Here is an 8,328-nt window from a genome sequence, read left to right as displayed (position 1 = left end):
TATGAAATACCATATTTCATCGGCTTGGTATTTGTTTGATGGTTGCGGTGACACAGGTGTCACAATGAACTTGTGTAAAAGTAGTTTTTCTTGTAAAATGAAGTTCAAAACTAGTAGATCTAAAGATCTACCACTACAAAAAAAAAGCCATTCACTGACACACATTTTTAATGGCATTTAACGTTTGTGCCACTAATTTAGGTTTTAATGGCACCTTGTGTATGCCATATTTGATTAGTACACATTTTTAGTGGCATTTAACCAATATACTATTAAGTTAGGTTTTTATTGGCACTTATGTGTGCCACTAAATTTTTTAATAGGTTTTTAATGGTACTTTACATATGCCACTAAAACTTTGAAGCATTTTTTAAAATTTTCCCTGTTTACTCTATTCTTAAAACACCATTAAAAATCTCCCCAAAATCAATTTAAAAATTTTTTTTTTTCACCAAAATCAATTTTCCTCCCACAATCCTTTCATATTCCCGCTCATCGATTTCCCTTCCTCTCTATCTCTCTCTGGTTTCCACCTCTCCAAAATAACGCAAAATCATATGAATCTGAAAGGTGACTCCATAGTTTTCCAAGACATCGCCAGTGATTTCTCCACATTGGTCCTGTTTGAATACAATCTGTTCATGACTGCGACCACTAGAGACGGGTGCGTTCTTGCTAAATCTCGACATTAATTTGGCAGGTAATCAATCGTAAATCTCCAAATTTGATTGTTACGCTTCTGTTTTCTTTCTAATTGTTGATGGTTTTGGGTGTAATTTTTGGTCGTTTGTGTTTGGTACCAAAATGATTTAATCTAACCATCATTAGATCTTGGGGTACTATTTGTTTTGTGTTGATTGTTCAATCTATTGTGAAAACTGTATGATCGGGTATTTTTAGGTAATTAGGGTTTATTTGTTTCTATGTATAGTTTTGTTTGTGGTTTTAGTTAAGTATATGCTAACCAATGTTTTTTTTAGCCTGATAGAATGTATAGTTAGGATACGTTCTCACATGTTTGTAATACATACGTTCTCACATGTTTGTAATACATGAAAGAATTATGGTGATTTTGATGGTAAAATTGGCGTTTTGTTGTATAAATCTGTTAATTTAATAATACATGGAAAGTATATACCAGTTAGTGCCAATGATAGGAGTACTGGGCTGAAACTTAAAGTTAAGTTTTTGCTTCTTTTTTTTTTTTTTAATTTAAAAAGGAAAATAAAAGGAATGAGCTTTGTTAATATCCAAGGTTTATACATGCTCTAGTAGCTTGAAGGCACTACTAGGAGCTGTGTACCGAAGAAATTACTTTACGCAGGTTATATATGACAAAGTTAGTGGAAGAAGCAAAGGTTTTGGCTTTCTTACAATGTCATCAGTCGAAGAAGCTGTTCATAAATTCAACGGATATGTAAGTTTGTATAAAGTTCAGTTAGGATATTAAAAGTTGAAAGCTTTATCACTTTCAAGGTTGTTTAATGCGTGCCAAGCAAACTTTGTTTAGATTTTGTATTTGAGTTTTGAACCTTTGGAAACTTGCAGGAGCTCGATGGGAGAGCACTGAGGCGCGCACATAGTTATTTGTTGATTGTTATAGGTATTGGCAATTAGGAGAAGGCGATGCAACTGATCCGTCAATATGAGGTTCGTTTGCAAAGACACATAGCTAAGAATTTATATTACTAGGACATGTATAAATATGTTAAGCTTGATAATTTATTGTGGTAATGTTTGTAGGTAATTTGACAAACACTGAAGTAAGGCGTATAGATAATTCTAGCGGAGGCTATGATGTTAGGGTGCAATGCCTTTTGGCATATCGGTGTCGCTCTGTATCGTGTATTTTTTTTACCGATCGAGAAAAAAAACTTGCTACATATCACCTTCAATATCTAGGTAGAAGATAATTGTCAATATTTAAATTGAATAGAAAAAGTCAAAGAAAGTGTACGGATCCTTGCCAAATACATAATCTAATATGCATTTTTTTTAAAACCCTATACAGGCAACTCATCATGTATAGTTGAGAAGTTAGAGTTAACACTCACATTTCTGTACCAGTCTCTACCAACTTGTCTACTTATCACCATTACGTGGGGCAATGGCGACTCGGGTTATTTGTGGCTATAAATGGTTATGAAATTACATTGGATAGTAGGGGTGACGACTACCATAATAGAACAACAAATGGACAACAACGAGGTGCAATCAGGAGCAGTTTTGGGATCGATTACGGCCTTACTGGTCGAACTGTGAGTAACGGCACAGCAACAAGCCGAGATCTTTGGCAGTTGTGTGGGGGTGTTTTGGGGCTGCTAACGGTGTCTAAACAACCATTATAAGTGATGGTAACGGCTGCTAGAAAAGATCATAATCAGGAGCCCATGCTTTAACTGACGAAACAGGATGAATTCTTCATCGACTCAGTTTCTCAACTTTAAGAGGATGGATGTGTATGAGCCTATGCACCAGTTTAGTATGTGGGGAGATTTTAAAGGTAACATCTATCAAGATGCAGCTGCAACCATGTTTATAGAGATGGATGCAAGGCTAGATAACCAGCTGGTATGCATATAGATACTATCTGTTGTATATTTTCTTTAAATACTATTGTTTTTCTAATATTACTAAGTATAATTTCATTTTGTTAGTCGGAGGATGCATCACATACAACAAATGGGCCTTCGAATCAGTGTGATCAAGAAGCTAGTAAACCGGTTGATAAGGTACAAGATATTGCATCTTCTTTGCTGACTACGCCACTAGTATTGAAGTCTTGTTGTCATCTGATTATGTACCTGTAGGTGTATGTGTCATTATAGCTTGTTTTTGTTAATGTATATATAGAACTTGAACAAACTAAGGCACATGTAAGTCGAGATTGATTCGCCATCTGTGCAATATTACATTCCATAGCTTGTTTTTGTTGATGTATATATAGAGGTGGCAATCTTGACCCAAAGGCTTTCAAGTGGGTTAGTTTGGGTTGCTTTTAAAATTATATGGGTTAGTTTGGGTAAGATATTTTAACTAAATGGGTCACAACAGGTTAATTGAAATTCCATCTTGTTATTTTCGGGTCAAAGCGGGTCGACAACTTTAAAGAAATGGGTCGATGTGGGTTAGCACCTTAAAGAAACGGGTCAGATTTCGGATCAGAATGGGTTTCGGGCCGACACAAGTATCCGCACAAGATGGGTTACGGCACGAAATAGGTTTTGGATCGGAACGGTTTCAGTCGAATTATTTATCATACTCATGTGACCTGTTAGAGTTCAACATAACCTGAATCGGCTCATTCGTAGGTAAATGGGTTGGTATCAGTTATTATTTTGCTGCTAACGGGTCAAATAACTCTATAGCATGCTCTTGACTACTTACAACTTCCTGAACATCTTTTGTTAAAAATAGTTTGATGATTAGTTGATATAATAATACATTTCAATCAGGTGTATATTGTTAATCATCCATGATATTATATAATAGACAAAGAAAGTGTTCGCAGTCCGGATATTTGTTAAATGTTTACTTTTTTACATTTGTTACTCTTTTGTTTCGGACATGCTTTTTGGAATGCAGGCACTTGAGATTTTGACACACTGCTATATTCTTGTTCAGGTTTGATTTTTCGATGTTTATTAAAAAAATTGTTTTTATAAGAAACAAACTATTTATGTCTGATCTACCATTTATACTGCTTTTTACTTGTTGATGCACAAAGAAACTCGGTATCTGCTATGGGTTCATTTAAAGGCTTGAAACAAGTAAGAAGGATAGTAGAAGAATGTATGTTGAATAAAATGCATCCGCTACATAATATTAAAGTGAGTAATATATATTCGGATTTTTTTTGTCGTTTAAAAACACGATCGTTTTTTACACCGTTGATCTGATGTGCCTTTTTGGTATTTACCGTCTATGTTTTTCGATAGGTGCTCATGATGAGGAGTGATCTTGCTAGTAATCCAGAACTTGCAAATGAGAACTGAGATAGGTTTTTACCCAAGTTTAAAAAGTAAGTTTCTGAATATTATTTGATCTAACCTTTTCAGTTTTGGCCCGGTTATTTTTAAATGAGCTAGGTTATTCTGTTTAATTGTAGGTAAGATATAAAAAATTCGCTTAAGAGAAATTTTGCCAAATGAGTTAGTTCAAAAAGCTCACAGCTCGCATGAGAAAAAGCTAGGTTATTTCGTATGTCAGACCCACACATCTTCAGGTTCCTACTGAGTATATATTATACCAAATATGATTTCTGCAGTGTGCTTTAATGAGTGGTGGAGTCAATGCTAGTCAGCTTGGGTTCCATGGAGCTGCAAACTCAGGTATATATTCTTTAGAGGCTCGGAAGTTTTGTTTATTTATTTTAGAGTAAAATGCCATTTTCGTCCCTAAGGTTTGGTCAGTTTTGCGACTTTCGTCCAAAGGTTTGTGATAAGGGCCCAATTAAAGTTTATACGAGAAGAAGGAAACGGGCCACAGCTGCCCATATGGAAAAACTGAATTATGTTTTTGGGCTTAAGCTGGATCCACTTGGTCAGGGAGTTGGCAGTAAATTGGAAGAGTGGGGAGCAGTTACTATGCCCATTATTAGCGAGAAAATGAAGGGTTGAAGAGCTGTTCCTATGCCTACTTTATGGAGCAGTTTCTAAGTGTCATGTCTATTAAAGCAGGCTTTTTATTTTCAAGTGGTTCATCCTTGTTTTTCATTATCAAAGTATTGTGTATTTGGAGACATTGCCCCTCTCGAATCGGGCTGTTTACTTCAGTTCAAATAAAGTTTCCTGTTTGAATTATAGATCTTATCATTTGGTTCCATTGCCGGGAAACGAAAGATGGTTCAAACCCGGAGCACTTCTGATGGCAGCAGCTCAAACCCAGACCAAATTGCTGCTCAACTGGCTGCCATTGCTGCAAAATTAGAGTCCATTGATTTAATGAAGGAAGACATTGCAGCCTTGAAAGGAGACCGGTCTAAAGGCAGTATCTTTGATGAAGGGGAGAGCTCGTGGAAGGGACGAGTCAGATACAAACCCTACAACAAAATTGATTTTCCTATTTTTAATGGAGGGGATCCACGTGGGTGGGTATTAAAGGCTGAAAATTATTTTCGGTATTATAAGATACCAGATGAGGAGAAGGTAGAAATAGCATCTATGCACCTAGAGGGAGATGCCTTAGACCTCTATTCCTGGCTTTCGGATGATCATACTTTGACTTTCTGGGAAGAGTTAGTGCAAACCTTCACCAAAAACTTCGGTCCAGCCGAGTTTCAAAATCCAGATGAATACCTGTGTAGTATAAAACAAACTGCATCGGTACAGGAATACCGTCAAGAATTTGCCAGGCGATCTTCACGGGTTTCAAACTGGCCAGACCACTGTTTGTTAGGGGTTTTTCTCAACGGGTTGAAGGAAGAATTAAAGGCTGATGTGAGAATACACAAACCACGTACCGTTTACAACGCTATGAGTCTTGCTTTGGAATTTGAGTCTAAATCAAACCAGCATCGACCCGGAAAGAGTTCTATTGGGGCACCAAATTCCAAACCACCACCACTTGATTCTAAAACCATTACCTCTTACAACTCTCAACCCTCTAACCAACCAAAAACTCCATTTAGAATTTCAGACACCGAAAAACAAAATCGTTATTTAAGGGGTGAATGCTTCAGGTGTGGGGAGAAATATGGTCCAGGACATAGATGTAAAGCGGGTACACTAAAAATGTTAGAAGCCGAAGAGGACTTAGTGGAGCAGCAAGAAACTGAAATAACTAATTCTGATGAGACACAAGAGGAGACAGCAGAGATTAGTTTACATGCTATCCTCGGGAAATCGCATCCAAAAACGATGAAAGTCCATGGTATGTTGAATTCTGCAGAGGTTTTAATTTTAATTGATGGGGGTTCCACCCATAATTTTATCTCAGATTGTTTGGTGAAAGAGCTGAAACTTGAGACCCAACCGATACCACCTTTCGGGGTTCAAATCGGTAATGGTGATGTAATCCGATGTGATCAGATTTGCAAAAGTCTTTCTGTACAGGTTAATGATTTGAAGATTATTCAAGATTTTCACCCTTTTTCAATTGAAGGGGCTGATTTAGTTTTGGGCATTCAGTGGCTAGCTACCTTGAATACGGTTCAAGCAAATTGGAAAGAATTATTTATGATTTTCACTATTGATGGTAAACGATACAAGCTGAAAGGTATCGAAACGGGACCCCAAAAATCATCTAGTTTCCAACACTTGGCTATTGAACCAGTAAGCAACCCACAAATTCCAACTCCACTACAACCTATTATCAACCAATACTCCACTGTTTTTTATGAACCCAAAACCCTACCGCCTGTTAGAACCCAAACCCACTCAATCCACCTAATTCCCAACGCACCACCACCCAATATCCGACCCTACCGATACCCTCATTCGCAAAAAACCGAAATAGAGAAACAAGTCAACCAACTTTTGACAGCCGGGTTTATTCAATCAAGTACTAGCCCCTTTTCGAGTCCGGTCTTGTTACTAAAAAAGAAAGATAATACATGGAGAATGTGTGTCGATTATCGAGCCCTTAACAAGATAACGGTAGCCGACAAGTACCCCATTCCGAATATCGACGAGTTACTGGATGAATTGTATGGTGCAACGGTATTTTCTAAACTTGATTTACGATCTGGGTATTACCAAATTAGAGTGACTACTCAAGATGTTGCAAAAACGGCTTTTCGTACTCATTCGGGTCATTACGAGTTCAAGGTTATGCCGTTTGGGTTGACGAATGCGCCTTCCACTTTTCAAGCTATTATGAACGATTTATTTCGTCCCTTTTTACGTCGCTTCATACTTGTATTTTTTGACGATATCTTGATTTACAGCCATACCATGGAGCAACATCGATCTCATTTGGAACAGGCCTTAAAGTTACTATACGACAATCAATTTTTCGCTAAGATGTCGAAGTGTTGTTTCGGGCAGCCACAAGTGGTGTTTCTCGGGCATGTGGTTAATTCGAAAGGTGTTAAAGTTGAAGACGAAAAGATTTCAGCAGTGCAATCTTGGCCAATACCTTCAATAGTCAAGGAAGTAAGAGGGTTCCTTGGTCTAACGGGATACTATAGACGTTTCGTTAGGAACTATGGCTTGATAGCACGACCCCTCACAGCGTTGACTAAGAAAGATGGTTTTGTGTGGTCAAAAGAAGCCCTAAATGCCTTTAATGAATTGAAAGAAGCATTGTTGTCCACACCTGTTTTGAGGTTACCCGACTTCTCACAACCATTTGTCGTCGAATGTGACGCTTCTTCTGATGGTGTAGGGGCTATATTGTCTCAAGCAGATCACCCCGTGGCCTATTTTAGCAAGGGATTTTCCCCTGCTAATCGATGCAAATCAGCTTATGACCGGGAGCTGTTGGCTTTAGTATTGGCGGTACAAAAGTGGAGTCATTACCTGCTTGGTCGACATTTTCTCATCCGTACCGATCATTACACCTTGAAGTTCTTACTTGAGCAGCGAATTACAACTACCGAGCAGCAGCGTTTACTATTGAAACTTATGCCTTATGACTTCTCTATTATTCACAAAGCAGGGAAAGAGAATAGAGGAGCGGATGCCTTATCTCGCGGACCCCATTCTGGTGAGTTATTGACACTAATGGTACCCTATTGTGTAGTGGTGGCTGACATCAAACCGGGACTCCAAAATGACCCAGTTACCAGCAATATAGTCAACAAACTACAAGCTGATCCATCATTGGTTGCTGGCTTCTCCATCATTGATCAGTTTTTATTCTACAAAGGACGCTTAGTGATACCAGAGATACCTGATCTCAAGCAGAAGTTGTTACAGGAGGCACATAACACCCCGATTGGAGGTCATGGGGGATTTTTAAAGACTCTTAAGCGTATTTCAGCCAGGTACTTTTGGCCTAAACTGAAACAAGATGTTCGAAATTTTGTGCAACAATGTGTAATCTGTCAACAGCAGAAATACCAAACATTGTCTCCTGCTGGACTACTTCAGCCCTTACCCATTCCCAATCAGATTTGGGAAGACCTCTCAATAGACTTTATAGTCGGTTTACCTCCTTCAGGTCGTTATGATACTATTTTAGTGGTGGTCGATCGGTTGAGCAAATATGCTCATTTTCTTTGCCTCTCGCATCCTTTCACTGCAAAAGGGGTGGCTGCAATTTTTTGTAAAGAGATAATTCGGTTGCATGGTTTTCCACGATCCATTGTATCTGACCGGGACGTGATTTTTCTCAGCCATTTTTGGCAGGAATTATTTCGTTTGAGCCAAACTAAGCTCCAACTGA

The 8,328-nt window shown here is 38.2% G+C and overlaps 2 long non-coding RNA genes across 2 annotated transcripts; both read left to right on the top strand.

The window, feature by feature from the left end:
- Window positions 1–504: 504 nt before the first annotated feature.
- Window positions 505–2,928, top strand: LOC110923582. Its single transcript, XR_002584166.2, has 5 exons — window positions 505–1,417; window positions 1,549–1,650; window positions 1,744–1,902; window positions 2,012–2,571; window positions 2,658–2,928. It is a non-coding gene; the product is annotated as an uncharacterized LOC110923582 (long non-coding RNA).
- Window positions 2,929–3,543: 615 nt separating this feature from the next.
- On the top strand, window positions 3,544–5,051 carry LOC118489014. Its single transcript, XR_004885785.1, has 4 exons — window positions 3,544–3,624; window positions 3,728–3,830; window positions 3,939–4,021; window positions 4,109–5,051. It is a non-coding gene; the product is annotated as an uncharacterized LOC118489014 (long non-coding RNA).
- Window positions 5,052–8,328: the final 3,277 nt, after the last annotated feature.

Source organism: Helianthus annuus, chromosome 17, assembly GCF_002127325.2.
Source record: "Helianthus annuus cultivar XRQ/B chromosome 17, HanXRQr2.0-SUNRISE, whole genome shotgun sequence".
Taxonomy (NCBI): Eukaryota; Viridiplantae; Streptophyta; class Magnoliopsida; order Asterales; family Asteraceae; genus Helianthus; species Helianthus annuus.
This window is presented reverse-complemented; position numbering and strand designations above follow the sequence as displayed.